Source organism: Bufo bufo, chromosome 4 (genome assembly GCF_905171765.1).
Source record: "Bufo bufo chromosome 4, aBufBuf1.1, whole genome shotgun sequence".
In the NCBI taxonomy this organism is placed as follows: domain Eukaryota; kingdom Metazoa; phylum Chordata; class Amphibia; order Anura; family Bufonidae; genus Bufo; species Bufo bufo.
Genome location: NC_053392.1, coordinates 79,491,952 through 79,517,520, shown reverse-complemented (window position 1 = coordinate 79,517,520; position 25,569 = coordinate 79,491,952). Strand labels below are relative to the sequence as shown.

At 42.8% G+C, this 25,569-nt stretch overlaps 1 protein-coding gene and 1 long non-coding RNA gene across 2 annotated transcripts in view; one reads left to right on the top strand and one right to left on the bottom strand.

The window, feature by feature from the left end:
* The window catches only part of KLHL29 (kelch like family member 29), a 909,740-nt gene that overhangs the window by 419,082 nt on the left and 465,089 nt on the right, over nt 1-25,569 (bottom strand). The window lies entirely within an intron of this gene.
* Nucleotides 11,619-13,761, top strand: LOC120997364. Its single transcript, XR_005778157.1, has 3 exons — nt 11,619-11,723; nt 12,110-12,128; nt 13,716-13,761. It is a non-coding gene; the product is annotated as an uncharacterized LOC120997364 (long non-coding RNA).

Sequence of the window (25,569 nt, the reverse complement as noted above, 5' to 3'; positions counted from 1 at the left end):
ACAGGCTCACAAGGGGAACGTGTACAGCTATTCTGAGTAGTATTGTCATGTCATACTTCAGATAAAGTAAAAAATCCTCAATTAAGCTTTACTGTAAACGCTTTGTAATGTTAAACTGCTTATTAGGAGCACTCTAAATCGGAATGTACGCTATATTACATGTGAAGCACAGCACAGCAGAGCTGAATTTGTCATTTTGTGCACTGCAATAACTCTTTGAGTAATGGAGTATGGTGCAGCCCTATATAAGTCCAATGATTACAGTTATGTGCATGGAGGAGGGGCCCTGTAGCAAAGATTAATAAAGGCCCCTCTGTATGGCGGCGGGTTTCAGATAGAGGACAGAAGCACCTGATGCTTCTTCCCCCATCCATGCTTCTTCCATCACCTTTGGGCCAATTTTTTAAACCTTGCTTGTTAAAGGGGTTGTCTTGATTTAGGTGGAAACCACACAACCCTCGGGATCCACCTGTAATAAAGAATGGGTAAGTACTTACCTGACAGATCCTGCACCACCGCTCCGGTTCTCCCGATCAGGCTCTATCTACCTAGGTGTGGTGGTGAAGTCACATCGACGACACTGCAGCCAATCACTGGCCTCAGCGGCGCACCCAAAGAGGCCAATGATTGGCTGCAGCGGTCACATATTATCAACTGGGTAACTATAGCCTGGTTGGGAGAACCGGACTGGTGGTGCAGGATCTGTCAAGTAAGTACTTACCTATTTTTTATTATAGTTGATCCCGACGATTGTCCAGGTTTTTACTGAAATGGACAAGCCTTTAACAATAAAGTTTGAGCCCTACGTAGGTTCTCACCACCAACCAGAAATGGGTATGGGGCTGGGCCCCCTCTCGCCAAGGGCCCTTTAGCCAGCCCATTGTCTGACTCTATGGTATGGATGCCCTATGACAATATAGTGACATATAACCTTAAACATAACAAAAAGAGAGAACTAATATATCTCATGTAATGAGAGACTGAGAGTTGTAGTCACAAATCGGGGCTTCACTTCAAGGTGCCTGCGGTTGTTTCTTCTTCTATCAAGAATTATGGTTTGAAAACAGTAAAATACTAGATCACTTCCTTGATTAACCAAAAGTATACAGAGCAACACAATTCAAGGCAAATCTATTAGAGCTTCAGTATGTGCTCCAGAGCTGCTCTTCGTACTTTAAAGGGATATTCTTATTTCAGCAAATAATTATTGTTCTTTGGAAAACAAAATGTTTTTTTTTTTTTCCTTCAGTTTTCCAATATACTTCCTGTATGAATTTCTTGTGGTTTTCAAGATTTCTGCTTGCTGTCCTTGAACAGGAACCTTCTGTCCTAGTCATGAGATGGACACAAGGTCCATGGTACGTTACAAGACACGGCTCTGATCACTGCACGGTAAGGAGCGTGCACCTGTGTGCCCCATGTCCAGGGCAGATTGATAACCATGGCAGGTATACAATGAAGGACAGGACAGCAAGCAGTGATCTTGAAAACTGTGATGAACTGACACAGAACGTACAGTACAGACCAAAAGTTTGGACACACCTTCTCATTCAAAGAGTTTTCTTTATTTTCATGACTATGAAGGCATCAAAACTATGAATTAACACATGTGGAATTATATACATAACAAACAAGTGTGAAACAACTGAGAATATGTCATATTCTAGGTTCTTCAAAGTAGCCACCTTTTGCTTTGATTACTGCTTTGCACACTCTTGGCATTCTCTTGATGAGCTTCAAGAGGTAGTCCCCTGAAATGGTTTTCACTTCACAGGTGTGCCCTGTCAGGTTTAATAAGTGGGATTTCTTGCCTTATAAATGGGGTTGGGACCATCAGTTGCGTTAAGGAGAAGTCAGGTGGATACACAGCTGATAGTCCTACTGAATAGACTGTTAGAATTTGTATTATGGCAAGAAAAAAGCAGCTAAGTAAAGAAAAACGAGTGGCCATTACTTTAAGAAATGAAGGTCAGTCAGTCAGCCGAAAAATTGGGAAAACTTTGAAAGTAAGGGCTATTTGACCATGAAGGAGAGTGATGGGGTGCTGCGCCAGATGACCTGGCCTCCACAGTCACCGGACCTGAACCCAATTGAGATGATTTGGGGTGAGCTGGACCGCAGAGTGAAGGCAAAAGGGCCAACAAGTGCTAAGCATCTCTGGGAACTCCTTCAAGACTGTTGGAAGACCATTTCAGGGGACTACCTCTTGAAGCTCATCAAGAGAATGCCAAGAGTGTGCAAAGCAGTAATCAAAGCAAAAGGTGGCTACTTTGAAGAACCTAGAATATGACATATTTTCAGTTGTTTCACACTTGTTTGTTATGTATATAATTCCACATGTGTTAATTCATAGTTTTGATGCCTTCATAGTCATGAAAATAAAGAAAACTCTTTGAATGAGAAGGTGTGTCCAAACTTTTGGTCTGTACTGTATATATAGAAACATTTTATAACTTTGCATTATAGAACTAACAACTTTTATGAAGAGACAAACTTTGGAGGTGCCCTGCAGCCTTTCAACAAGCTTTCTTAAATGCCCGAACACCGAACTCGAACTTTTCCGGCAAAGTTTAGGTTCGGGTCCGGGTACCCAAAATCGTAAAGTTCGGTACGGACCCTAACTTTACAGTTCGGGTTCGCTCAAAACTAGTTGAGATCTATACATATGTGGTTAACACAAGTTGACAAGCAAGCAAGTACCTTTCATTTGCACCCAACCCCCCATTAGGCCCCATTGATACGTCCATGTCTGCGATGATATCCGTTACAAGAAGTTCAGTGGTTCATCCTTGAAGATGTTGGCGAAGGATCCATGTTTGGTCCGTGTGTTCTTTGTCCTCCACGTGTCATCCGTATTGAATGTACATGGCTATACTAGTTTCCAGAGCATCTCCTACCAATTGTAAGAAAACTATGGACCAAACATGGATGCTATCCGCGTTGTGTCTGTGGTTTTCACAGACTATAATGTGTGAGCGGATCCATAATTACAGACAAAATAGGGCGTGCCTCCATGGTGCCACCACGGTCTGTGAAAAAGCATTGAAAAGCATTTAAAGGCTACTGTACGTATATACACCTTCTCGGCAATCATTGCATTTTAGTCCGTATGGGCTAAAAATCATTTTTTCAATTGGTCTTTATTAAAAATTTTTAGCTGTTTTTGAGATATAGGGGTTAAAAATCTGTGTGTTTGCAGAGTATCACTTCTCAGTCCAATCAGCCAACTCTCGTTGTGAAGTCTTATCTCTGATCTCCTGACCTTGTAAAACCTCATTATAGCAATACTCTTTATCAAACTGTAAATTTAAGCAGAGATGTCATCAGCTGACGGGACTATGAAGTGATATTTTGCAAATAGACAGATTTTTAACCCATGTATCTCAAAAATGGCAGAATTTTTTTTAATAAGGCCCAACTGAAAAAAAAATGCCCCGAAGGTGTCCATAGCCTTTAAAGTTGGTGGGTAGGTGTACTGTCTGTGGAACCCACGAATAGCACACTTCGCGTTTCACTGTCATGTGAAAGAGGCCTTACACTTATTGCATTTGCTTCTCTTTTCCTTAAAGGGAATCTGTCACTAGCATAATAGCAAAAAAATTTTTTATGAATCCATGTGTAATAAAGTACCTTATTTCCATATGTCTTGTTCTTTTTATTGTGAGTCTTGTCATTTCTTCAAAAAAACGCTTCTTATGATATGCAAATGAAGCTGTAAGGAGCCGAGAAAACGAAGAACTCCTCCAAGTTCAGCTAAATCGCCTCCCAGAGGCGCGGCTAAGTGCTCACCCCCCCCTCCCCCCCAGCGTCGCGCTCTGCGGCAAACACCCCCGATCCTCCTCTCGCCTGCATCCGAAATCCCGCACAGGCGCAGTGCCGGCGATTTAGCTGGCTGAGGAAACAGCGAACACGTCACTGGGATCGGTGCATGCCCAGTGACGCTGTTGCCCTCAGTCGTCTTATCATCGCGCAGGCAATCGCCGGCACTGCGCCTGCGCGGGATTTCGGATGCGGGCGAGAGGAGGATCGGGGTGTTTGCCGCAGAGCGGGCCGCTGGGGGGGAGGGGGTGAGCACTTAGCCGCGCCTCTGGGAGGCGATTTAGCTGAACTTGGAGGAGTTCTTAGTTTTCAAATTTCGGCGGGCACGGCACTTCAGAGGGGCGTTCCTGGGCACCGTGGAGAAAGAATAACGCCCCTCTGGGCTCCTTACAGCTTCATTTGCATATCATAAGAAGCGTTTTTTGGAAGAAATGACAAGACTCACAATAAAAAGAGCAAGACATATGGAAATAAGGTACTTTATTACACATGGATTCATAAAAAAAAAAAAATTTGATAATATGCTAGTGACAGATTCCCTTTAAATTACTTTTTTCATTCATGTAATATAATGCAGAAAAGGAAAAAAAAGCATAAAAAAATAAAATTACAGAGCTGTTTTGTTAGCATTCAGGGCTGACACGTTCAGCGCGGTTCAGTCAATCAGCCTCACGGGTTGTCATTGACTTTTTCGTTATTATGTGATTAAGTAATTTAAACAATTGCTGGCATAAAACTCAGCTGGCAGAGAACTAATATTCCGTTTTTTTCTCGTTATATAAAGGTTTCATTGGGGGGGGGGGGATTCGATTTTTCCACATATTACAAATATATTATTGAATAGTTACCATTGGTCTCAGTGACATGTAATAAATGATTCTGCCCTGCTGTGCATATACCATAGTGCAGGGTTTAGCAACCTCCAGCACTCCAATTGTGGTGAAACTACGACTCTCAGCATGCACATTTGCTTGGCTGTTCTCAGAACTCGCATAGAAGTGAATAGAGCATGTGGGGAGTTGCAGTTTCATCACTGGCGGTTGCTGACCTCTGCCATAGTGAGATTGGTTGTAGGTTCCTAAAGTTGATATAACACTGATGTTGGGACTCCAAAATATGGGTTTCCTTAGGACAGGGATCAGCGACCTCCAACTGTTCTGAAACTACAACTCCCATGGGCCATAGTCAGGTGAATGCAGGCTGACCTTGGATCCATCTCATTTTGCTAGAAGTGTACGGCAGTGTGTGTAGCAGAGCTGAGTTTGTCCCTAGGCACAATACATATGAGAAAGGCTGAATTTACACTGATCCTATTTAGCTGTATTATAATAATGACCTGTGGCAATTTATTATTTTTTAATTAGGGATAATAGCTTCCATTGAAATGAAAATGATTTGACAAGCTAAAGATTTGCATCATCAGGTCGTATTTCTGGAAAATGGCAAAGAGTGATGACTGGAACCCCAATGTCAGACTGCGATAACTCAAAACAGATGTGTGTCCCACTCCTATGGCAGTGGATCCCCTGAAAACGGGTTTTTATATGCAATATATTAAATAAATATGCAACTATGCATTTTCTGTGTATAAGGCGGTAAAGAGTAATAAGCAATAACCAGCCACTAGGTGGGGCTGTGGACCTCTCCCCAATAGAGAGAAGGAGTTAGAACAGTCTAGAGACAGACAGTGTGTGGATAGCAGTGAGAGCAGCAGGACACAGGATTCAGTGTAGAGACAGTGGATGTCTGGACGGTGTACTTGGAGAATTATTTTTGGGGACACATATCAGTACCAAAAGGAGGTGCAGGTAGAAGCCCTAAGGAGATAAATTTCTTAACAAGAAGCTTCTAGACTCCACAGAAAGGCTTCCGTTCCTGGACAATCCTATAAGGCAGAATCCGGATATGTCTACCATACTACATCACTCCGATGAGACCCATAGTAACTGTACAACCTGTAAAAAAGGTACAGAGCATAGTCTGCTGTTGGGGTCCGCCCTGTGGTTGCACTCCTATTCTGCATGCTTATGTAAAGGACAGCTAGAGAAGCGCAATGTGAGGAAAATTGCGTTGAGGAGACATTCTGGCCCAGTAACTGCTACTGCAGCCATGTACCCTGTGAGATTCGTGGAAATTGCATGTCGAGTAAGAACTGTCAGTCCATGCATGCTGAGAACTGTCACTGTTGTGCTTGGACTTGATTCTTTAGTAAGGAACTGTTCTACTGCCTCGTCATTGCTTCCTCCACCGCTCCAAGGGAACCTGCCTTGCACCTCACAATTCATCACCATCAAGGGCACCCGGAACTAAGACCAGGCAGGAGAAACCCAGGACCAGGGTGTGCCCTGAGCGGAAGAAAGGTGTGCCCTTCCCATCACTGTGCAGCCCAGGGGACTGTCAGAGGGAATACTACTGTATGTTGCTACTGTTACTCCAATCCACTTTTCTGCTCTCCTCCTGGGTCGCTGCATATAGATAGATCAATAGATAGTAGATAATAGATAAATAAATAGATCAATAGATAGTAGATAGATATGAGATATATTGATATATTAGCTATGAGATAGATAGACAGACAGAATATTAGATAGATCGATAGATAGAAAGATAGATACTGTAGAAATATATAAGATAATTAGATAGACAGACAGATATGGGATGGATAGATAGATGATAGATAGATAGATAGATAGATAGGAGATAGATAGATATATGGATAGATGATAGATATGAGATAGATAGATAGAAGATAGATAGATAGAAAGATAGATACTGTAGAAATATATAAGATAATTAGATAGACAGATATGGGATGGATAGATAGATGATAGATAGATAGATAGATAGATAGATAGATAGATAGGAGATAGATAGATAGATAGATAGATAGATGGATAGATGATAGATATGAGATAGATAGATAGATAGATAGATATGAGATAGATAGAAAGATATGAGATAGATAGATAGATAGATAGATAGATAGAAGATAGATAGATAGATAGATAGATAGATAGATAGATACCCTGTTTCCCCGAAAATAAGACATCCCCCAAAAATAAGACCTACCTCTAGTTTTGCCTATCGCTGTAATATAAGGCATCCCCCCGAAAATAAGGCCTCCCCGATAATAAAGCATCCCCCGAAAATAAGGCCTCCCCGATTATAAAGCATCGGCCGGACATAATGCCTCCCCGATTATAAAGCAAGCCACCCCAGAATGTAAGGAGCTCACTGATTGGCTGCAGCCGCCGCCAGGACAAGCTGCTGCCTTCTTCCGCTCGCAGCTCACTCTGCCCTGATGGAGTCTCACAACTTGGCTGGCACGGACACACAGGGGACGGGGTGACAGGTAGGGGGGGGGGGGAATATCTGATGGAAGGTGAAGGATGTCTGGTGAAGATGGGGAGAGGGAGACTAAAAATGGTAATTAAAATGACACAGGGTGATCAGAGGGGGGAATCAAAATGACACAGGGGTATCAGGGTGGGGAGGGGGATCATTTAAAATGGCACAGGGGGATCATTTAAAATGGCACAGGGGGATCAGAGTTGGGAATCAAAATGACACAGGAGGATCAGAAGGGGGTACTAAAATGCTATAGTAATCCCCCACCTCTGATTCTCCTGTACCATTTTGATTCCCCCTTCTGATCCCCCTGTGTCATTTTAAGTGATCCCCCCTCCCCACCCTGATTTCCTTTTTTTTTGTTCAACAATAAATGTGTACCGTATTTTTCTTCATGGAAAAATAAGACATCCCCTGAAAATAAGACCTAGCGAACCTTTGGGAGCAAAAATTAATATAAGACACTGTCTTATTTTCGGGGAAACAGGGTAGATAGATAGATAGGAGATAGATAGATAGATAGATAGATAGATAGGAGATAGATAGATATGAGATAGATAGATAGATAGATAGATAGATAGATAATAGATAGGAGATAGATAGATAGATAATAGATAGATAGATATGAGATAGATAGATAGATAGATAGATAGATAGATAGATAGATATGAGATAGATAGATGGATAGATGATAGATATGAGATAGATAGATAGATAGATAGATAGATAGATAGATAGATAGATAGATAGATAGAAGATAGATAGATAGAAAGAAGATAGATAGATAGATAGATATGGGATGGATAAATAGATAGATATGAGATAGATAGATAGATAGATAGATAATAGATAGATAGATAGATAGATAGATAGATAGATAGATAATAGATAGATAGATAGATAGATAGATAGATAGATATGAGATAGATAGATATGAGATAGATAGATAGATAGATAGATAGATAGATAGATAGATAGATAGATAGATATGAGAGAGATAGATAGCTAGCTAGATAATAGATAATAGATAGATAGATAGATGATAGATAGATATGAGATAGATAGATAGGAGATATATAGATATGAGATAGATAGATAGATAGATAGATAGATAGATAGATAGATAGATAGATAGATAGATATGAGATAATAGATAGATAGATAGATAATAGATAGATAATAGATAGATAATAGATAGATAGATAAATAGATAGATAGATAGATAATAGATAGATAGATATGAGATAATAGATAGATAGATAATAGATAGATAGATAATAGATAGATAGATAATAGATAGATAGATAGATAGATAGATAGATAGATATGAGATAGATAGATAGAAGATAGATAGATAGAAAGAAGATAGATAGATAGATAGATAGATAGATAGATAGATAGATAGATAGATAGATAGATATGGGATGGATAAATAGATAGATATGAGATAGATAGATAGATAGATAATAGATAGATAGATAGATAGATAGATAGATAGATAATAGATAGATAGATATGAGATAGATAGATAGATAGATAGATAGATAGATATTAGATAGATAGATAGATATGAGATAGATAGATAGATAGATAGATAGGAGATAGGTAGATAGATAGATATGAAATGGCTTGACATAGGCTCCATAGAGAGAGCTGAACGTTGTCTTCACATGGGTGAATAAATACCCTCTTTTTTTCACGGATACCTGTGTGCTGCCTTGGTTTCTTCTATACATCGATAGATAGATAGATAGATAGATAGATAGATAGATAGATAGATAGACAAACTGGCCCCATATCTGGAGAAACTCCCCAATCCAAAAGACTGACAGATCCTGAGCCGGTACAGACTGAGCGCCCACAGCCTGCTCATTGAATCCGGGCGTCAACGACAGAGGTACATGCCCAGGGAGAGCAGACTGTGCCAGCAGTGCGACCAGGAGGCCGTGGAGGATGAGGCTCATTTCCTGCTGCGGTGCCCCAAATACTCAGCAGTGAGGGAGACTCACTTCAGGAGACTGTCTGATCTCTGCCCAGACTTCATCTCCCTGGAGGAGGAAGAGAGACTCTTCCAGACCCATACTGCTGGGGGAAGAGGAGAACACAGTGGCCACAGCAGCACAATATATTACTGCCTGCCATAGACTGAGAGGAGCCTGATATACCATGGACTCCTTTATCCCCACCCTGGGCATGTCCCCATCCCCCAAACTAACTCTATACCCCCACCCTGGACATGTACCCATCCCCCAACCCTACCCAATTATTTCCCACTTGCTTTGGCAATGCTAAAATGTATTTAGTCCTGACAATAAAGCTGATTTGATTTGATAGATAGATAGAAGATAGGAGATAGATAGATAATAAATAGATAGATAGATAGGAGATAGATAGATAATAGATGATAGATAGATAATAGATAGATAGATAGATAGGAGATATGAGATAGATAGATAGATAATAGATAGATAGATAATAGATAGATAATAGATAGATAATAGATAGATAGATACGGTAGATAGATAGATAGATAGATGGATAGATAGATACGGTAGATGTCTGCTAAATAGAGACTATAGGACTAGACTGGAAGTGGTTAGAGACCATGCACTAATCCTCCCACGTGCACATCTAGTGATTTCCTCCAGGGTCCTGTCACACATGGATAATGACAGGTTGTCACCACACACGGTGGAGCCACAGCCTCTGATATGTAATTGAGAAGATGTCATCTGTGGAGTCCAGACCTTGAGATCCTCTGTAGGCCAGAATACCAGAAGGTATGAGGAGGGGAGTCTGAGCACATGGACCCTGACCATCACAAATCTGAATACAACCAAGGACGACATCTGCATGGGGTTTGTATGTTCTCCCCGTGTTTTTGTGGGTTTCCTCAGGGTGTTCTGCTTTCCTTGCAGACATACTTAGATTGTGAGCTCCACTGGCGATGGCTGCGGAATATGTCAGCGCTATATAAGAGAGAAACAACAAACCTCAGCTTATTTTATTTAGGGAAAGTACTTCATTTGTGAGAGTCAGCAGCGCTGTAGCCGGCTGACAGGTGGTGTGAGGGGTATACGTGTGCAGCAGTATAGCAGTGGGCACTGTGCGCTGGGGGTCAGTCTGCCATTCTTCTGAATGTAGTTCAGGCCGGGTTCACGTCACCATTTAGTTTTCCTTTCTTCTGATCCATAAGAAGAAGAGAGAATAAAAAAAAAATATTGAGCATCCATTGTGCTTATTTTGCATCCATCTTAGCCATTTCCATCTGAGATGCTTTATTTTTAACGAGAGAAAAAGTCCTTTGTGGAGGATCTTCTGTCCGTCAAAAACAGATAGATATCTAGATAAGGAGAGAGAGAGAAAAAGAGAGAAAGAGAGAGAGAGAAAGGGAGAAAGGGAGAGAGAGAGAAAAAGAGAGAGAGAAAGAGAGAGAGAGAGAGACAAAGGGAGAGAGAGAGAAAGGGAGAGAGAGAGAGAGAAAGAGAAAGAGAAAGAGAGAGAGAGAAAGAGAGAGAGTGAGAGAGAAAGAGAGAGAGATAGAGAAAGAGAAAAAGAAAGAAAGAGAGAGAGAGAAAGGGAGAAAGGGAGAGAGAGAGAAAAAGAGAGAGAGAAAGAGAGAAAAAGAGAGAGAAAGAGAGAGAGAGAGAGAGAGAAAGAAAAAGAAAAAGAAAGAAAAAGAAAGAAAGAAAGAAAGAAAGATGAACAGTGAACAGGACGGCGCAGGCACGAGATGTACAAGGCAGACGGGGTCAGCAGGAGGAGAACCAACGCTGGCCTGGCCCTGTCAATCAAGACAGAAGGGCGTGGAAATGCTCCTAGAGGCTCATTTGCATATAATAAAAGTTAAATATACACGAAAACAGGGGCATACATAAAAGAAATGCAGAGTTAAATTCAGGTGACATTTTCACATCTATAATGTCAGCCTGTTTAATAGCGAAAATTGGGGTGACAGAAATCTTTAAATCCGAACTGCCATACACACGGTCACATGTCCCTTATTAGCCAATAGAAGCTCGCAGGTCCTACTCCAGGTTGCCATAAGAACTGATCACAGGTTTTAGCAGTTCGCAGGTCCTTAAAGGGGTTGTCCAAGTTATATTTATTGATGACCAATCCTCAGGATAGGTCATCAATATCAGATCGGCTGGGGTCCGACACCCGGCACCCCCGCCGATCAGCTGTTTGTATAGGAGCGATCCGTACCATTGAAATGAATGGGACGGCTTGGGTGTAATTACACCTGTTCACCACTGCAGATGCAACGGCTAGAAGGTAAACAGTGAAGGGGAGGCGGCGCTGGCACGACGCGCGCCTTCTCTTCAAACAGCTGATCGGCCGGGGTGCCAGATGTCGGACCCCAGCCAATCTGATATTGATGACCTATCCTGAGGATAGGTCATCAATCAATATAACTTGAACAACTCCTTTAAATATTCTGTCATATGACATATGACGGCACAACTACACTGCTACATGCATTGGGGGCAGGGGTCACTATTAACGGATGGGCGCTGTGGAGTTCACTGTTAAAGGGGGCGGGCACTGTGGAGGTCAATGTTAAAGGGGGCAGATACTGTGGAGGTCACTGTCAAAGGGGCGGGCACTGTGGAGGTCACTGTTAAAGGGGTGGGCACTGTGGAGGTCACTGTTAAAGGGGCGAGCACTGTGGAAGTCACTGTTAAAGGGGCTGGCACTATTAAAGGGACGGGTAATGTGGAGGTCACTGTTAAAGAGGTGGGCATTGTGAAGGTCACATGTTAAAGGGGCGTACACTGTGGAGGTCACTATTAAAGGGGCGGGCACTGTGGAGGTCACTGTTAAAGGGGTAGTCACTGTTAAAGGGGCGTGCACTGTGGAAGTCACTATTAAAGGGGCGGTCACTGTGAAGGTCAATGTTAAAAGTGTGTTTAATGTTAAAGGGGCTGGCACTGTGGAGGTCACTGTTAAAGGGGCGGGTACTATTAAAGGGATGGGCAATGTGGAGGTCACTGTTAAAGGGGCAGGTACTGTGGAGGTCAATGTTAAAGGGGCGGTCACTGTGGAGGTCACTGTTAAAGGGGCTGGCACTGTGGAGGTTACTGTTAAAGGGGCGGGCACTGTGGAAGTCACTGTTAAAGGGGCGGGTACTGTGGAAGTCACTGTAAAAGGGGCGGGCACTGCAGAGGTCACTGTTAAAGGGGCGACCACTATGAAGGTCACTGTTAAAGGGGTGGTCAATGTTAAAGGGGCGGACACTGTGGTGTTCACTGTTAAAGGGGCGCCCACTATAAAGGTCACTGCTAAAGGGGTGGGCAATGTTAAAGGGGTGGGTACTGCGGAGGTCACTGTTAAAGAGGTGGTCAATGTTAAAGGGGCGGGCACTGTGGAGGTCACTGTTAAAGTGGCAGGTACTGTGGAGGTCACTGTTAAAGGGGGGGACACTGTAAAGGTCACTGTTAAAGGATAACTGTCACATTTAGACCCTAATTTCAATTTTCATATATGTAGTTACTAATAACATGATATTCCAGAATCAGTTACTATTAGACCGACTTACCCCATATTTAATAAGATTCAGCCCTTAGCAACCAGTCTGCATAAAACTGCAATTTCACTATTCAGTTAAGATGGCCGCCACTGCCCTCACCCTGAGGCTAATCCCGCCTGCCCTCACTACCCACAATGCATTGAGCTCCTCACATGCACTAACCAGTAGCAATAACCCCCCAAAAGTCTCAGTAACCAGAGCTCTCCCCCCTAAAGGGTTAATCTCCTGCAGCACAAAGGGGTCCTCTTACCACATGTTGCTTTCCTTTATACACTGAGCAGATGGCAGACCTCCCTTCCCTGCTCTGCGCTGCTCCAACTCTGCATTCTCCAGCTCTGCTGAGTGAGGGAGCGTCTGCCAAGTGCAGGGACAGGGAGAAGTGCACACAGCCCAGGCACTGTTATCAGCTGCTGGGGAGGACCTGGCTTTAATCATTAACTTACAGTCCCTGGCTGTCAGTAATGTGACCTTGCACGCAGCCTGCTTCTGCGTCCTCCGTCCTTCAACAGATAGACGGACCATGCCTAGCAACCCTATTTTAAGCACAGGTAAAAGTAGGCAGTACAGGGAACAAAAATGTGGAATTAAGGGGTAATTGAATACACAGTGAAAAGTTGAAATAGGGCCACCAAGGAGATATTAATCACCACAATCCAATACTCAAAAAAAACAAAATACGACAGTTATCTTTTAAAGGGACGGGCACTGTGGAGGTCACTATTAAAGGGGCGGACACTGGGGAGGTCACTATTAAAGGGGCGGGCACTGTGGAGGTCACTGTTAAAGGGGTGGGCACTTTGGAGGTCACTGTTAAAGGGGCGGGCACTGTGGAGGTCACTGTTAAAGGGGTGGTCAATGTAAAATGGGCGGGCACTGTGGAAATCACTGTTAAAGGGTGGGTACTGTGGAGGTCACTGTTAAAGGGGCAGCCACTATGAAGGTCACTTAAAGGAGTGGTCAATGTTAAAGGGGTGGGCACTGTGGAGGTCACTTAAAGCGATGGGCACTGTGAAAGTCACTGTTAAAGGGGCGGGCACTGTGAAGGTCACTGTGAAAGGGGCGGCCACTATGAAGGTCACTGTTAAAGGGGTGGTCAATGTTAAAGGAGGGGACCTGTTAAAGGGGCGGGCACTGTGGATGTCACTGTTAAAGGGGCGGGCACTGTGGAGGTCACTGTCGATATCTTTTAACGACACACACAAACATTAAATGAACTAGATGAAATATACCCGTGCGAAGCCGGGTCCTTCTGCTAGTATATATAATCTGACCCTTCTCTGGACCTATCTGGTTCTTCCAGCCGCAGTCAGATCTATGCACGGAGAGGCACAGGATGCAGACATTTTGAAGTGGAACAAACGCTGGGAACGTCTGCTGATCTATCAGGTTGGAGATCCTCCTGATGGCAGACTGGCAGAATACAGATACAGCAGAGTTCATTTTGCCATCCGATAAAACAGTTATCAGTGATTTATTACATTAACTCAGAGCCCAGTTCACACCCACAGTCTCAATCCTTTCCTCAGACCTGCTAATTAAAGGTCCATTCACACGTCCGTAGTGTATTGTGGATCCTCAAATTGCGGATCCACAATACACCCGTCCGGCACCCCCCATAGAACTGCCTATTCTTCTCCGCAATTGCAGACAAGAATAGGACATGTTCTATTATTTTCCGGAGCCGCGGCCCGGAAGTTCGGGGCCGAAGCCCAGAGCCGCGCTCCGGAAATGCGGTTGCGGAGAGCACATAGTGTGCTCTCCGCATCCATTCCTGCCCCATTGAGAATGAATGGGTCCGCACCTGTACCCGATATTGGGGAACGGATGCGGACCCATTTTCGGACGTGTGAATGGACCCTAATTGATGGATTATCAAATGTTCTGGATTATTGGCTCTTAATAGAAAAAAATATATCAAGTTTGAAAATTGATAATAAACGTCCTGAAGGCGTCTTATTTTGATGTTCTTTACTGTAGATATTGGGCATAATTTGGGTCCCTCTGGTGCATATTAACCCCGTGGACTCTTCATTCAGCCAAGGCACAGCTCTGGATAGTCAGTAAAAGGGTTAAAGAAAACCTGTCAGCATGGTCATCTGTGGAGAAAACTGGAAGCTACTGTTCAATCATCCCTGCAGCGCCACCACAGGAGAAACATAGCATTACACAGTTCTCATTGAAATCCATGAGCTGTCCATGAAATGCATGGATGTGTCGGGTCCTCCAGAGAGACAGATGCTCTTTGCAGCCCTTCTCTTCTGGGATTCGCATCCCTTGGTTGACCTTGATGTCTTTTTTTCAACCGTATTAACTACGTAACTATGTAAATACTTCATCAAAATGTCCTAAGAGGGGACTGAAAAATGAGTTAAAGCAAAAAGAATTCACATCAATTCCTACTACATGAATCAGGATTCTTTGTTCTATAGAATACAAAAACAAAAAGCTAAAAACACAACCCATCCACGGCAAAAAAATGACAGAAAAGAGAAGGCAAACATGTCAAATATTCAGCCCTTAATCCTATATCTGTGGGAGACACTAAAAAGTGGAATAGATCAGACAATGACATCCTCAGCTTTGCCCTGAGCTATTGGATCTCTCCCTTATTAGAGTTACCATAATAGTTACCATCTGCGCTTTTAGGTTTTTTTTTATTTCTATTTTCCACTGTTGAAAATGTGTAAGATTCAGATTCAGGAAATTGCCTGAATTGAGATCATTAGAAGCTTTATTTTTATTTTTTTTCTGTCCGTAAAAATGTACACTGCTATTATTTTTTGTTTTTATTTATTATATAAATATTTAGAAATTCGCTTTTGCTTAGTGTTGTGGTATTTACTGAATTGCGTTATGGATTCCGTTACCACGGACCATAACGCCAATTCCGTGACGGAATGCCTTTAGAGGCATTCCGTTATTCATTCCGTCATAGCAGAAGTCTATGGGCTGCATAACGGATCCGTCCCGGGAGAGGACTCCCCTACATAACCGAAACCGGACGGATCCGTCATGCAGCCCATAGACTTCTATTATGCCTCTAAAGGCATTCCGTCAGGGAATGGCGTTGTGGTCCGTGATAACGGAATCCATAACGCAATTCAGTATATACCACAACACGAAGCAAAAGCGAAATTTCTAAATATGAAATTCGCTCGTCCCTCGTTATATATATATAAATAGAGATGTTTTTTTATTTTACAATTTTTTTTCTTCACAGGAAAACAGCGGGCAAAATATCACATGCTATGGACAAAAGAGCGGCGCATATGAAATGGGTTTGTGTTGATTTGCAACCATATGCTCGCCATGAAAATCTTTTTGTAAAGTCTGCAATACATCTTGGCAATCTCACCCAAAGACAGATCCAAGCTGGTGATTAATGCAAATTTATTTATGAACTTTCCGATTGTCATTTTTTTTATGTTTACAGAAGTCCTTTTGCAAACTCTTTTTTTTTTTTCTTCCGAGGTTTCTTAATGAATTTCGGAACAATATGTTTTAATTCATGTGTAACTTCCACGGTGTACTTAATGAGATGGCAGCAGGGAGAGTTTATGTAATAAAAAAATAAAAAAATGCAGACATAAATATTCATATAAGGAAATACTAAAAAAAAAGTTTTTTTTTAAGGTCATATCTGGGACTTAAATATTGATAACCTATCCTCAGGATGGGGCCGACTCCCGGCACTCCCACTGATCAGCTGGTAGAAGGGGGCACCGCACTTCGGCCAGTGACATTGCGCCCATTGGTCACATGTAGGGATGAGCGAATCGACTTCGAATGAAACATCCGACGTCGATTCGCATAAAACTTAATTCTAATACCGTACGGAGCAGGAGCTCCGTACAGTATTAGAATGTATTGGCTCCGATGAGTGGTACCTTGGAACCGAACCAGAGTTCGGGAAAAAGTTTTTTTACAGTACAAATTCATTTATGAAGTTGTTACGCAAAGTCTCGCGAGACTTTGCGAAGCAATAACTTCGGCTCATCGGAGACAATACATTCTAATACTGCACGGAGCTCCTGCTCCGTACGGTATTAGAATTAAGTTTTATGCGAATCGACTTCGGATGTTTCATCCGAAGTCGATTCGCTCATCCCTAGTCACATGGCTTTTGTTCAGCTCAATCCCATTCAAGTAAAAGGGACTAAGCTGCAATACCAATCACAGCCACTATATAAGGTATGGCGCTGTGCTTGGTATACTATGGAGAATATGCGGCCTCTTTAAATAGCTGATGGTAGGGGGTGCCGGGAGTCGGACCCTTACTGATCAGCAGGGGTGCACCTAGCCTTTCTGCTGCCTGAGGCGAAAACTGAAAAGGCGCCCCCACTCCCCAATGCCAATTTTTTAACCTAACCCCTGCAGATTCACACTCTAGTGTTAATAAAAAGTCTGGTGGTGCTGGTTGCACCGTATTTATTAAAATGTGCCTGGATGACCACTAGAGGGAGCTTAAAAGGTTACTGTGTACTGTTTTATTATTATAAGCTCCCCCTAGTGGTGACTACAGGCAGAGAGAATTTTATCACAACACTATATCTATGCAGGTGATCCGTAAAAGCTATATGGCTGCATTTTATAATCCACATTACAGCAGCGATAGTGCGGGGTTTAGGGTATTAAGGGCCCCTTAAATATGACCGTTTGTCATTTTATGTGTGTGTTTTATCCCATGTGCTCTTACAGATAAGATTTCGTTGTGACTCTCTGAAATGCCCAAGCTGTATGTTAGGAGTTGTAGTTGAAGCAACAGTTACCTGGTCCTAAGGTATAGAGATATGGCATATCCCTGTGATGGCTAACCTCCGGCACTCCATCTGTGGTACAACTACAACTCCCAAGATGTACACTTGCTTGGCCGTTCTCAGAACTCCATAGAAATGAATGGAGCATGCTGGGAGTCGTAGTTTCACCCCAGCTGGAGTGCCGGAGGTTAGCCATCACTGGATCCTGTTCACCGCACCTCACAGTCTATGAAGGGCACGTCTGTAATGCCTTCTAATTAACACCCTATAGACTATTATATCCGGCACATTACTACATAATACATTGACTTTGCTCATGGCACCTGAGCGGCTCGGTTGGGTTGATTGTCGTCCTGTGAAGTCTGTGCCCGTATGGGGCTAATGCTGTTCTCGTTGGGAAAAAAAAAGGAAGCCAGCTGCTTATACGAGCAAATTACAACCAGCTTTCCCTGTGGGAAAACATAAGCCAGTTATAATTGGATGATAAAGCACCACAACCACATATTAGGAGTCTGGTGAACCAGCATTTTCACCCACAACCTTCAGAGATATAATTCCCTTTACAAGCTGTAAAATCCCATATATTAGAGGGAAAGGCCTGTAGGATGAATGTGAAGTCAGTCACCTTGCTGACACCATCAGGATACCTGCGCACACTACTGCTAAGCTGTCTGCCTATATATACAGCTGTCTGCAAATTAAAGGGGAACTCAAGAAAGCGGTATTGAGCAGTACATGGTGTCGGCTCAGATCTCTACAGGGACTTTATGTTTTGTTTCTGTACAACGCATGAAAAGACTCTGGATCCCTATGTACACATTCTTAGATCGCTATGTACGAGTTCCTAGATCCCTTTGTACATATTCCTAGATCCCTATGTACACACTTCTGGATCCCTATGTACAAATTTCTAGATCCAGATGTACCCATTTCTAGATCTGTATATACACTTTCCTGGATCCCTATTTACTCATTTCTGGATTCCCATGTACTCATTCCGAGATCCCTATGTACACAATTCTGGATCCCTATATACTCATTTCTGGATCCCTATGTACCTATTCCTAGATCCATATGTTCATATTCCTAGATCCCTATGTACTCAATTTTGGATCCTTATGTACTGTACTTATTCCTAGATCCCTTTGTACATATTCCTCGATCCTTACATACTCATTCCTAGATCCCTATGGATACTTTCCTAGATCCCTATGTACTCATTTCTGCATCCCTATGTTTATATTTGTACATCCTTATTTACCTTATTTTTAATATTAATAAAAAAAATTGCACAATTTTAGGATTTTATTCTAAAGACCTTTCCCCTTCACCATAGGCTGAGCTGTAGGTATGTGATACCACTGTCCGCTCCTCACGTCCTTCACCACAGCCATCTATTAATAAGAATTTTGATTAGATTTATAATTACCTATTAATCATGAAACATCAAATTTCCAGTGATTCGCTCCTGGCAGGCAGTGATTTTATCGTCTGCAGTATCGGAGGAGGAGGCGGCGGCGACGTTATCTTGCGTAATCGCCCTAAATTTAATATCAGCATGTAAATCTGATGAACAGGTGGTCGATGGATAATGACACTGTCTCTAAAATAAAAGACAAGGTGCCAACTCCCTTGTGGCAGAGCAGACAAAGTAATCAATTTTACCCGTGGGCTGAAAAGCTCTCCAGAAGCATTATTCTCCTGTGCATCCCGCTGTGTTCATCAAGGGGACAACATAAAAATATCATAGCCAAGTACAATAAAATTAGGGCATGATTATGTTGTAAATGAGGGAGATACATCCCTCTGTCACTCATAATCCCGCCACACTCCATTATATGCATTACAACCAAGCATATACATTTATACTATCACTGGGTTTTTGTATTTTTCCATGTACCATAGTCAAAGCTGAACAGAATGTGAACAGTCACAGAATGTGTAGGGGCAAGGTCGGCTCTAACCATGGTGGGGATTCTCTCTGGTAGTTGGGATAAGCGGGTGCAGTACAGAGGCAAAGTACAAGTTTGTAATTTAAATGTCCGTGTTTATTCACACATAAGGTCAAACAGAAAACACTCTTTGCAGGGTTGGTGTTTGTTGACACCGAGTAGAAAGTTTATGCATAACAAAAAAACGTCACCTTGTCGGCGGTTCTGTCTCCGGCAGTCTAAATGCAGGCTTTAGGTGGCCTGCTCTCCCAACACACGGGTCTCAGCTTTTCAGCCCAGCACAGGGCTCAGATCACAACACACAGGGCATTCTCTGCTGCTGAGCCCACCTGCCTTTTTAAGGATAGCCAGGTGCTGTCAAAACCCGGCTTGGAACGTGGGGAGTAGTCACCCACCCAGCACTTTGACTACTCCCAATAAAAGCCGTCCCGAATTAGCTATTTACAGCCATACTAAATAGAAAAAGTGTCAATCAGCATTAGCTGCCGCTGACACATGAAAATACCAGCTCTTCACCGAAGCCAGGAACGTCGGTGACACATGCCTAGCATCAATGACGACCCCTTGTACCTTCCTTCACCATTCTGTTCCAATTCTGTTTCAATGTCTCCCACATAATGAAAATGAGGTGTAACGTAAAGCTCCTGGGCCCCAATTAAAAATCAGCCCCAGCTGATGCAGATTCCCATTAGATGCCTTAGTGTAAAGAGTCTCTCTTATTACAAGATTAGGGTTAAAAGGGTCTCCGGTTTCATAATGAAATGTTTTTTATCTGCCCAGAGTACACCAAACACTATATTTTTACCCCATATACATGTTTTACACGTCATCACTTTCCTTCCAGTTTTTTCTGCATCACCGCATCCTGGCAGGATGTTAACATGCAGAACTTCCTGTTTTTATCAGCTTCCTGCTGGGCTTTCTAACCAAACCCACCATTCTGTGCTCTGTAATGTTTCTCAGGGCTTACTCTACCTAGCTAACATGGAGAAGGGAAATGTAGGGTGTGTAGCAGGAGGAGCAAGCCCTGAGAAACAATACAAAGGAAAGCATGCTGGGATTGTTGGAAAACCCAGCAGGAAAATGATGAAAACAGGAAGTTCAGTATGTAAACATCCTGCCAGGATGCGGTGATGCTGAAAAAAAAGGGAAGGAAAGTGCCGACATAAAAAACGGGTATATAGGGCAAAAACATGCACCATTTAGGGTACTAAACAGATTTAAAAAAAAGATTCAAATTGTTTTCATTATTAAACCAAAGAACCTCTTTATAGTTTACTGGAAAGCTTGACATCAGACCTTAGTTTATTGCCTTTTCTATAGAACTTTCCTCACATACATAAAAGACAGTAGGGCTGAATGATAAAGAATGGGAAAAAAAGCAAGGTTTATCTGTAAAATACAATAAGGGAACAATACGAATACAATACCTCAAGAAGTGCAAATAGGAGCACCGTTGGTAATTGCAGCACACCCCCTTTTAATATGGTGTCTTTTGTAACATTGCAGCTTTTTCATTCGCCTCCAGATAGCTACATGAGTCCCCAAAATCACTATAGTTATGACGCGTTTCGGCTTATCTAGAAACTCGACAACAGATATAAGCCTCTACATTCAAATGCCTACAAAGGCACAATCAGTGGAGTCTTTTTTTGATCTTGCCCTTGAATTAAAAGAAAGCAAATTTTAATGGGACCTGAAACAATATCGGGAAGAGAAATGCATTTCGTGAACACAAAGGCCCCGCGCAGAGCGTAAGATAAATTCAAATAATTGGAGCTTAGGAGATGACTGATAATAATGTTCATGCAAACGAACTGGCAATGGTGCTATGTTAAGGCCAAGTCATACAATTTGTGCCTTTGATCTTCCTATGCTCACATATTCTACCTTTCCTTACTATGTCCCTTCATCGCAGAGCCCAATACGTTAGTCCACCCCCTGTCCAGGTGGTAATATGTAACCTCTGGACACCCTCAGCTTCGTTGAGTTGCATGACATTTAAGGTTCGTCTTAATTTCACAGCGCCACCATTGGCCACAGGCTGTGTCTGGTATTGCAGTTCAGCCCCATTCAAGCGAAAGGGGCTGCGCTGCAATACCAGACACAATCCATTCAACAACAAGAGTGTCGCGTACAGATGTAGAAGCTAAGAGCTCAGGAGCTGTATACCGATGACAGTAATGTGACTTGTACAGACTCCTCCACAGTAGAGACAGAAATTATAGTGAAGAGGGAACATAATAATACTTGTTATAAAAGCCCCGTCTGTCTCCGTGTGATGCACAGTGAAATGCACGGTGCACTCTAGAAGCGCAATGCAAATTAAGAAGTTACCGTTAAAGGCTCCATGCTACAAATGTTTTTTTTTTTATTATTATAGGATTATGCTCTGCTGTTTGCAAAATCGTTCTGCTTCCATGCACCCAGCACACATGGGCCTAGGTTTCTTCATGCTGGAAATTGAAAAAAAAAAAGCCTATACAATGCATGTCATTAGCTCGACTCATTTTTCGTTCCCAGCTCCATCCCTTTATATAGCTTCTGTTCCTCCATTGTAATAATAATGTGATACCTTTACACATGGAAAACTGCATCTACAGGGGTGGAAATGATAAAATGATGCTTACTTGTAGCCACCACTAGGGGGAGCTCACTGCAAACATAAGTATACAACTTGCAATGAATTCAGTCAGAACTGTCTGGAGTGCCGGAGGTTAGCCATCATAGATCTAGGTGGCATACTGCCACTGATAGGGCCCTCCCTTTCAAGTCCAGACAGGTATAAGAAGCCACCCATCAGCTTGTAGCAAGCATTGGGTGACAACGCTTATATGACTTTTTTTTCAGCAGCACCCCTGTAGGTAAAAGTAGGCATAACACTGGCAGGTAGTTTTAGGGTACAGTATATCCACACCCAGCAGATTTTTGCAGAAATTGCACAAGGTTTTCAGAAATCCATCACCCCATCTCCCAATTTTAATTACTTGCAAGTCAAGGATCAGAAGTGGAGATCCGACTCCCATTGTGGATAGTTTAAAGGGGTTTCCAGCCTTTCTATTCCGACGATAAGCCATCAATAGCCGATTGGTAAAGCGGGGGGGGGGGGGGGGGGGTAGGTCCGACGACCTGCAACCTTCTGCGATCAGCTTTTTGGGTGTAGCTCCCGCTGAAGTCAACAGCTGATCGGTGGGGGTGCAGGGTGTCAGATGCCCACGGAACAGCTAATGATGGTCTATCCTGAAGATAGGCTATCGCTTAGAAAAGGCTGGAAACCCCTTCAAGGGTATGTCCACATGAGGTGCATATGCTGTAGATTTTCCATTGTGAGTAGAATTGCGGATTTCGCTTATTGCATCCTTTAGGCGCATCCACACCTGACTTATTTTGCAGAATAAATTCTCCATGAGTTACATGCATTTTTTGACGCAGGTTTGTCGCGGATTTGGCCTTCTGCATTGTAAAGGACGAAATCCGCTGCATAAATCCACATGTCTATTAGGGCTCATGTACATGACCATATTTTGTTTCAGTGTCCGTTCCGTTTTTTTTTTTATTGCGGCCGGTATGCAGAACCATTCACTTCAATGGGTCCACAAAAAAAACGTAAATGACTATGTGTGCATTCCATTTCCATATGTCCACATGGCTGTTCTGCAAAAAAGATAGAACATGTCCTATTGTTGTCCGTTTTGCGGACAAAGATAGGCATTCTTACAATGGATCCATAAAAAAAAAAACGGATGCAACATGGATGACTCACGGACGTCATCCGTATTTTTTGCGGTTCGCAAAACACGTACGGTCATGTGAATGTAGCCTTACTGTGTGGATTCCACGTGTGAACAAGATTTTTCAAAATCTGATCTACTGTAGCGCTGCCTTCACGCGCTGCTGATTTTGTTGCGCGACTGGACATTAGTTCCTCTCACCTTGCGGAAATCCATGTGCTTGCAACTCCATTCATATGAATGTGGTGGAGATGTCTACAACAAAATCTGCAGCGTATGAAGGCGCAATGCACAGAATCTGCAGCGTATGAAGGCGCGATGCACAGAATCTGCAGCGCACACACCTTGTACGCAGTGCAAACCTACAGCAAATGCAGCCCGTGCAGATTCTGACGTGGATTTGTTGCTGGTTTTCTGCAGCAAATGATGTCCCGTGTGGACATATCCTAAGACCAAAGTCTAACAAAACCTATTAAGATAAAAAACGGCGTAATGTTTCTTATGAAATAGTAATGTATAGGAGGTCCGCCGCCTCTGCTCTTACTTACTGCTTCATGTTTCATTCAACCCCTTGGAGAGGAAACCAAGAGATCTCCAGTCTAAGGATGACGAATGCTTGGTACTGGAGCAAATCTGTAGGCGCAGCGCTCTCAAAAGGACCAAAACATCTATAAACAACCATAAAGACACCGCTTCACTTATTAATCCAGATGAATGCAAGGGGAATCTCTCTATAACAAGAGGAAGATCTCTCAGATCTTTGCAATTTGGAGTCCTACTGGCCAGCTACCAGCAGAGGTGCACCTAGCCTTTCTGCTGCCTGAGGCTGCGAAAACTGAAACGGTCCCCCCCCCCCTCTTCTAATGCCAATTTCTTAACCTAACCCCTTTGGCACAATGAAAGCGCTCATTGTCCATGGCCCTTCTGCTGCCCACCCTCTCTCCCCTACCTAGTGCCGCCTGAGGCGATTGCCTCACTTGGCCTCATTGGTGGTGCACCCCTGGCTACCAGTAATACAAGTGGGAGGGGTGATGCAAACGATCCTTCGAGGGTAGTGTCTATCAGTTTAAGGGCGTTTCTTGGTCCGTCTGGGGGATGGGGATTGGAAATGCACCCAAATTTAGCAGACTAATGTGGATTTCAGCCTAGCTAGATCTTTCCGTAAGCAGATAACCAGTACGACAATTCCCATCAGGCTGCGGCTGGTAAACCAGAATCCTGGATTATACAGAGATAAAAAACCTGTCGGGAATTTCCTTCCATAATAAATTGCTGCACGATGCAAATACGTTCTTTGTAGATTAATTCCACATTTTGCATTTCTTGTATTCTAATTAAATCTGTTTGTGTTTCATGTGGTCTTACAAGGCTACGAAATTAATTTTTGTAAATGGGATATACAGAATTTTTTATTTTATTTTTTTGCAGAAGCTATTAGCTGTTTTTTTTTTTTCTCCCTGGCTATAATTCAACTATATAGCTTTGATTTGCTCGTAAACATTGCTGCATAATAAAAAATATTAGGCAGATAATTGTGTTCAAATACCCGGGGTTAATTTGTCTTTTGAAATGAAATCCTGGGTGATTACCCCGCCAGCTAATGCACAGTATCTTAAAGGAACGTAAGGGACGATATGTAGAAATAATACAATATTGTTATACAATAGGATAACCTCATTAGTAGAGTCTGTACTATTAGTATATCATAATCCATGAAATTGTATCCACTAGGGGGCAGTGTTCTACAGGAGTCCATAGATTTAAAAATGGAGGTAAAATACATTTTATGGCATAGGCCCATTTATACTACCAGGGACTACTTTAATATAGGGCGAGATATACAGTATATTTACCAGATTTAAAAAGTCAAAGTTAAGCCCGCCCCAGGAATGCCCTGAAAACAGCCCCTTTCGATTGGATTTGCATAAGACCTGGCTCGGTTCGTGGTATTGTCCCGGCAAAATTGAGGATGTTGGCAAGCAGGAAGATAATGAAGAGTCACCAACAATTTATGTGGCATGGTGGAAGAAATGTGGGTGAGGGTCTTAACCTAGCATGGTAGGATTCTTCAGGGGCACTATGTGGGAGGCCCAGTTAGGTAGCTGGAGGCCATGTTGGTGGTAAGTAGGGATGAGCGAACATCTGTTTTCCAGTTCGGCGTACAAGGTTCGGGTTATCTAAGAATTCCGTTATGGATTCCGCTACCATGGACCATAACTTATGGTCCGTGGTAGCGGAATCCATAACGGAGTTCTTAGATATCCCGAACCTTGTACGCCAAACTTCAAAACAGAAGTTCGCTCAACACTAGTGGCGAGCAATGTACTGTTTTGGGCCTACTGAAGCTGGATCACCATAGCGGCATTAGGAGGTCACAGACAGGGGGCTCAGGGGGTGAACCAGGCCACTAGGTTGAGGTAGGCCCAAGC